Here is an 8,242-nt window from a genome sequence, read left to right as displayed (position 1 = left end):
CAGAGGTCTACTGAAGGAAGAAGGATTATGATAAGTTGATCTGACGAGTTTAGAGCTAAACTGTAACCAGCAACTACTTATATTTGGAAATGATTCGAGAAAAGTCGACAATTGACAGTGGCTATTAGAGTGAGATAACATCCATAAAAAATTATATTTCCTGAAGAACTTGGTGTTTACACTCCTCAGCGCTAAACCGCCCGAAGAAAGGGCGTCACGAGTTCGATTCTAATCGACCACAAGAGGAACTTTTTCTAAGCCTTTTTTCGCCAGGTTCCAGGTTAGTCGATCTCTGGCAAAGCAAGCGGGTTTTTCTCCAGGAAACTCGGGATTTCGTCCCGTAGACTCATTAAATCGACCGTAGACCCAACAGTTTTCAGACATTAAAAAAAAAAACGTTTTAGGGTTAGGTATATCACCTGATGGTGGCATTTGCTAGACTTCTTCACTGCGTGTCACTTAATTAGTTTATAACCTTCGATTAGCTATCTCTGATTGGCTACCAATCGATATTGAACTGCCCAGTCAGTCTCCAAAAGCTACATAGGGCTAAAACTGTATAACTTACTCTCTTTACTGGAATTAAAGCATTAGCCGATTTTTTTTTTTCTGAAGAACGATTTAGATACACAACCGCAAACGTCAAAACAATATTCTAATGACTCTCAGTCAGTGTATCTCAGAGGAAATGTCGTTTGCCATCCAAAAGCAAAGGTTGGTCGATTGGTAGAGCCTCTGCTAGTAATGGCTCAGTTAAGTAAGTTTGAGCGCGGTTAGTAGTTGGAAGGGAACCAATCGTTCGATGCTGTTGGCACACTCTCCCTCGATGAGTCTTTGGACTCCCTGGAGGTGTCAAATAATAATAATAATAAAAAAACGCTAGGCCGCCGACTAGACTTAACTTTTTCTGAAGCCTATCTTCCACAGGTACCCAAGTTAGTAAATCTATGGCATAAGAAACCATTTTTTTCTTCTGAAGAAGCAGACTTTTCGTTCGTTAAAAGCAAGAAAATGGACCGCACAACCTACCATATTTCAAATATTAATGTACTCCATTAGAATCACGAGATGGCGGTGCTTGTCATTCGTTCTGACTAGATACTGTTAATAATTACTGGTAGTTTTGAGCCAGCTATATCAGATTGGCAACGGTGATGAGTGAACTTTCTACCGAGTCTCCAAAAGTTAGATAAGACTAAAACGGCCTCACCAACCTCCTCTAGGAAATAAAACATTAGTGTATTTTATTTAATAATTTTTAAATTATTATTCTAATGAGGGGACATTCTAATGATTTGATATTTATAGTACGAGGAGTTGGGCGAAAGAACTGTAGAATAAAAATCAGTACCAACCATATAAGAGGAAGAAGAGAATATGGACATGTGTGTTTGTGCCATAATAAAATTGATGCGATGGGCCGCTCATTGAAGAAAAAAAACATTTTGTCTGAGGAACAGAAAACTGTCAAAAGTGACGGAGGGCGAAGCTTTTCTTCTAGTTAATGAGAGAGGAGTATAGTTTGCAGGGCAATCGCCAGTTTAGATCGCCCTCTGAAGCAAACAATTAAATGTCGCCCATGATGGGGTGAATTTTAAGTAAAATAGAATATATAGTATATAATAAAATAGAATATAAGTAAAATATCATCATCTGCTATTTTTTTTTATTACAAGAGAGACATTAATGAAAATCAATTACATAATATTGATTAAACGTTTGCTCTACGGGGATATCGCACAATAAAACTGTTTACAAGCTCTTCGTTCTAAATTTAAATTATAAGCTATATCTGCCACTATCAATATAGTTGCTAGACCAACCAATCTTTCTTGGGTTATTGCTGTTCGCAAATAACTTTTAATCAGTTCAAGCCTGGAAAGACTTCTTTCCACACTTGTTACTCTAACAGGAATTGTTAGGATAGTGACGGCGCCTACCACAATATGGCTGAAAGAGCGCCCTTATTAAGCCACACCGTGAGGCAGGCTGTCTCTATGCTACACCCTGTCGACGGTACGGTACTGTTAGTTTGTTATCACTAAACCATAGCACGTAAGGAGATTGGAGTTTATCGCATTGTATATAAAAGATACTGAAGATAGAATCGCATGAGTACTACACAAGGTTTGGTTAATAAAGCAGATAAAAAGTACTGTCTATTATTAGCTAAGCAATAAGTTAGATGTGTGTGCGTGTATGAGAGAGAGAAAGAGATTCATACATATGCAAACTGCTTGGAAAGAAATCAACGGACATCCCCATGGGCAATGTGCACAATGCTATGTAACAAGTCACGTGTTTGTAGCCAATATAAATCGGGGAATGTGATGTTCACTAGTCAGTGCAACTGTGTCCGGGTGAAATGGCTGCGAGAAGAGAACTGAGCGCTTGAAAGAGGCGTTGTGATAGGATGGCATGTTTCAAGCCTATCTGTTCGTCAAATTATTGACAAATTGGGCCATCTGCTGTCAACAATAAATGATACCATACTGAAATAGAAGCGCAGGAAGTGCTACCCGCAGTAGACGAAACACCATATTCACTGAACGCGACCATAGTATACGAAGGATACTAATTAAAAAAAAAAATGCAAGACCCACGTTACTCGAACCATTATGCAGCAATGAATCGCACTACACGTTCTAACGAGCAGATGGACTTGTGTGGGTGTGGCGGATGCTCGGTGAACGTCTTTTAGTGGAATGCGTAACCCCAAATATTAATAAAATTCATAGGTGGCTGTGTGATGGGATGTTCCTCTTTTTCTTAGTTGGCGTCGGACATCTGTTTGTGTTGCCACGAACACTGAATTTCGTGAGGTATCTGAAAAATTTCAGAATGTTCAGATACAATGCATGCAATGCTGCCCTCTTTGTGGAGTTTCCATGGAACTGGCAATTGTTTCTTTCAGCAAGACAATGCTGGTGCTGTAACTGCATGGTCTGTGGTCATGAACGTCACCACTCTTGACGTTCATGTCCACACAATCCTGATCTCAATCTTGAGCATCTGTGGGATGAACTGTAGCATCAGGTGAGGTCAAGGGACGTCATCCCGACTACAGTCCAAGACCTCATTACATGCCTACAGGAAGAATGATCCAAAATTCCCACTGACCACTGTCGTATGCTTGCGGAAAATATGCCAGTAGAATTGCCGCAATCACCACAGCAAAAGGAGGTCCTACATTTTATTATACTGGGTGAGTTTAATAAGATGGTTGGTTCCTCACACTACAGTGTATGTTGACTTCTGTCCAAACAGTGTGTACACACGAGCTACAGTCATAGGATATACCTCAGGCATAGGGCTATTCACCTTATCCTCGGGATGGGTAAGACTTAAAAGGGCTTAAGATAGTTCTGTAACAAGCCAGTATGTCTAATACGTAAAAGGGAGAAGAACAGAAGCTATATACAGTATATGAGAAAAGTGTAAGGGAAAGCACTGTATCCTTGGCTCTGTGCTTTGATAGAGGAAAAAGGCTGATGAAAGATAATCATCCACAGTGATCCACAATGAATAACTAGAGAGGAAGCTGTTGATTCACTCTCAAATGGTACAAAGTATACCATAATGTGGTAGATTGATAAGAAGACCATAATAGATATAATAGATAGTTTTCTTTTGAAAATATCAAGAGCGACTAAATTTTCACAGGGTTTGTGTTCCAAGTTGGTTAATGTTTGCTGTTGAACGAAAAATCAGTATTGTTTATCACTAAGTAATCAGAATGTATCCAAGTAGAGAATCCGTTAGCTGTTGAGGAGTTTTCCTTTTGAGTGTAATAAAATGATAGGGTCAGGGCAGTAATTCGATGCTTGACTTTTACTTCCGTTTTTTGGAAAATGGCAAGATAAAGGCTTGCTTACAAGCTAGCATCAACCTTTATAATGGAACAAAATGTGGGTTAATTTTGGAGAATATGGAAGGCTTTGATACAACTAGAGGAATATCGTTGTGTCTGGAAACGTACATCAGAGCTATCTAAGTATCTTTTCTTATACGTCTTACAAAAGTTCAGAGGCGGCATAATGTCCAATTTGTGGGAGATATGCCTTCAGAGATCAGTCTCATCTTTAGATGTTATCACTGTACCATGAAGATGTGAGAGAGGTAGAAACATGGAAGGGCAGATGTTTCATCTCACAGACTTCACAAGGGACCAAAGGATCGATGACTGTGTAAGAAGCAGAGCTTCACACATTTGACTTTAGATTAGTTGCAATTTTTTTAGTGGTTATGGGCTGCAGTGTAAGCCGAATGGGAAGTTGCAGATTTAACTTGCGCCATAGGGCATATGCTGAATGGTACAATGCAATATAGTCTTTAGAACTGTGTATGGGTAGTTGATTGGAAGAGGAGAAACTTGTTTGCATTTGATTTGAAGACGGTATATTGTATTCCTTGGGATACTGTTCCATAGTACAGTAGCAGCAGTGATGAAGGATGAGGAAAAGAAACTTATTCTCTGGGTTTGGAGATGCACTATGAAGGGATGTTGGGTGGCTGTTGCATGTGTTTTAAAGGATTTAGTAGAGAGTAAAGGAATTATTGATTTTACTTAATATGAACATTTACGTTTATATGAAAGTTAGTGGATTGAGGTTATAAGAGATGGATAAGTAATCAGTCTGATTGTCCTATTCTGTAATGTCAGTTATTTTAGAGAGTCCTTAGGACCGCATTTCAAATGTAAGAGAAGTATTCAATAGTTAGGCAGATTGTGATTTGTACAAGGTCAATATTTGTTCGGAGGTAAAGTAATGCCTTAATGGAAAGAGAAATTCTGATAGGTTTTTTTTTTAGAGGCTGCGAAATCTTGATTTCAAGGTAATTGCTTTCTTTAGTAATATACAGAAGGAAGAGAGTTGGTAAAAACACAGGATCCCTATCCTCCTACTATTCAACTAATGCCCAGCATTAGTTGAATAGTAGGAGGATAAGGATACAACTACTATCGCAAACAGTGTGCATCCAGTAAGAAAGTTGATAAGACAGTTCCAGAGGTCGGGGGACAAACCAAATGATGAGAATTTGTTTAATATGTAGGCTTTTTTGCCAGACCCAGTCAGAAACTTCAGAGATAGCGAATGCAATAACATGACATTTATCAAATTTCTACATGGTGTTTGTCCAGGGATGGGTGGCATATGCAATTAGATCACCTGTTGATTGCAACATGAGAATCCATATCAGTAGTCATTAATTAGTTGGTTGCCTTCAAAATAGTGCAGGAATTGTGTATTTATGGTTCTCTCCCTTACTTTAGTGAGAGAGAGATTGGGTGATAGTTTGATGGTAGCGATTTGTCACCTTCTTTGGGAATGGGTTCAACAAAGGCCACTTACCAGGCTGTGGACTGCAAGTGGAATAAGAAAGCATAAGCAGGCAGGTACAGGACGGGAGTTAGTTCTGGTGCACAATCCATCAAGAGAACTGGAGGAATGCCATCAGGACAATATTCTTCTCTCTTTCTGTTTAAAGGACAAAGAAGGCATTAAGTAATGTGCATCTGGCATTATTGAGAGAACTGACCATGATCAGTTTTTTGTTTTGGAGACAAGTGTGAAGCCAAATTAGCTTTTTCTATGGATTTGTTTGATGCTTTATGGCACAAGGACGTCTGTGGCCATATGATGCCAGTAAAATCATAGCAATATACAACTATTAAAAATAAATAAATATATAAAAGGCCTTTGTAGCTCAGTGGAAGTGGTGCTCGCATCTTCTGCATTGCTACATATCTACAAAAATGATTATTCAGCAAGCAAAATTATTGGCGACAGAAAGAAATATCGATTTTACAGGGTCGCCATGGTGCTTTATATTTATGCAAGTGTGCATAAATGAAAATATCACAGAAAATGCCAGATGAATTAAAATAAAATTTTTGAGTTTCACAGATTCATCATAAATGCTAGAAAACAAGACAATTTTGAACTTTCGCAGGGAGCAAATATGGATGAAGAGCCTCTGATTTCTGATGTGCCCTCAAACAAGACTGTCGACTCTGCATGAGTGTATAGGGCTCAGGTTGTGAATACTGCTAAAATAATGATTATGGTCACTAATGAAATGAGGCTAGTCAAGCCAAATGTCACTGATGATTAGTTCGGCATTAAAGAACTAGAACTTATAAGCATGTCATCATGCCTCAATAGGGAATGTGTGCGAGATGTCAATACCCATACGTCACCAAGCAAGAATAACTTCCTCTGTTCGAACCCTGCCCAAGCTAGATTGCAATAATTTGATTTCAGGCTTAATTTTGTAACGCTAATAATATTCTCTCTTTTACAAGATGACTGTAACTAGGATAAAAGTTTGTGTCTAATAATCTGCTAGTAATTAGTGTATGGTACAGCAGATGGTGGACACTTGAGAAAGAAGTTTACCTACATGCAGTATCTACAGCTTCGTTCCACTTGATTCTAACATGGCTTGGAATCCTACAGAAATATACACCTAAGTGAAGCTTTCATTATCTGATAGGGGCACGGAATTTGATAGAGCCCTAGATATTTCTGTAGCTCTACTTTTTATTTCCAAAAGGCAAAATTGTGAGTCTGAACATATTATGCACCTTTTGTAACAATGCAGTCTGATGTATTTAATACAAGTCCTTTAGCATACAGTGCGACAGAAATTGTGAAATTGCTACAGTCTAGTGGGATCTGTGCAAAAATAATGTTCTTTAGGGGAGAGTAGAAGATCCCATTAGGTCTTCCAACTTTAAACCGTCCATGTGTAATCCATATAGATAATGAATAACACTGAAGATAATGTGCACCCATGATTTTACCTCACACCATCTGCCTGTACCTCTTTCAAGTCTAAATGCTGATTTACAGCGTAAACAGAGACAGTGTATTGTCCCATCAATTTACATTATATAACTGTAGCATTTTGAAGAGCTTTCCTCTTGGCACCTTGTCATATGCATTTTCCAGGCATATAAGGCTTACAAAGCTGATTAATAAAACTTATACAAATCCATTCCCAAGATTTCTCAACTATATGTCTTAAAGTGAAAATCTGATCCTGACAACCTCTATTTGGCCTGAATCCACCTTATTCTTCGCCAAGCATCCCTTCCACAACTTCAAGCATGTATATGTTTTCCTGACTGCATTCCTGCTGGGAGTTTTCATGCTGAAACTGCATGATGGCAGTCTTTCAAAGTAATTACTCCAGACATCTAAAATATCTTTATATTGTTTTTGTTTCCTTTTACAGTACTTTTTACTCCATTTCTAAGGTTTCTCAATAGCTTTCAGAATATTTTGCCACTTTCCTGATATTTTTTTTCTATGTTCTTACCATTCCTTTTGTTTGGCTAGTTTTATTCCGTATTTTATAGATAGCTCTAGTGTAATCATCTGAAATTTGACCTGAATTATGCAGTGTAGGTACCGCAAAACTTTTATATCTCTATACTTAATAATTTCTTGTCGAATATCATCCACGCCAGTGGCTTTTCTGCATTTTTTTTATGGCTCTTTCTACCTTAAGTATTGATGTATACTCCTCTTTGCATTCATCTTGATCCAGAGTATCTTTATCTTCAGTTTGTCACATTTATCATATTTGATTCCTTTTACAGTACTTTTCCCTTTATTTCTAATCTTTTTCAATAGCCTCAAAAACAGTTTGCCACCTTCCTGATATTTATTTTCTATATCCCATGACTTTTGTTTAGCTACTTTTACACACCACTTACAGTCACCTGCCTTATTTGCTAGGAAATTTTGGTATGCTTTGTTCTTTTCCAGAACTGCTTCACTTCTTGTATCCTTCTTCACAGACAACTTCACCATGTAGCTCCCCCGAGCTGAATCAATCAATCTCCTTCAGAGTTTGCCACTGACTCTCCAAGGTTTGGTTCTTATTTTCAAACTGCTTCAAATTTTCTTCTATAATGTTTGTATATTCGAGTCTACACGTTACCTGTAACTTCAGTTCTTTTAAAAACTTTCTTAGATATTGTTCTTTTCAATGTAATATCCATTTTTATCCTGCTTAGCACTAAGTAATGGTCACTTCCAATGTCAAATTCAGTGTAGTTGTATCTTGAACCAGCATAAAGATTTCAATATCAACAGCTAGTATACATATGTAACATTTTTAGCTTGGACTGCTTTGTTGGGAAACCAGAACTTAGATAACCATCAGTGGTTATGAGTGGAATGGGGAATACAAATATGATTTCAATTATTAGAATGGAACAGGTGCTTGA

This window comes from Typopeltis vanoorti, chromosome 12, assembly GCF_054136105.1.
Source record: "Typopeltis vanoorti isolate ZY-2024b chromosome 12, IOZ_Tvanoo_1.0, whole genome shotgun sequence".
NCBI lineage: Eukaryota > Metazoa > Arthropoda > Arachnida > Uropygi > Thelyphonidae > Typopeltis > Typopeltis vanoorti.
Note: the sequence above shows the minus strand (reverse complement) of the source record.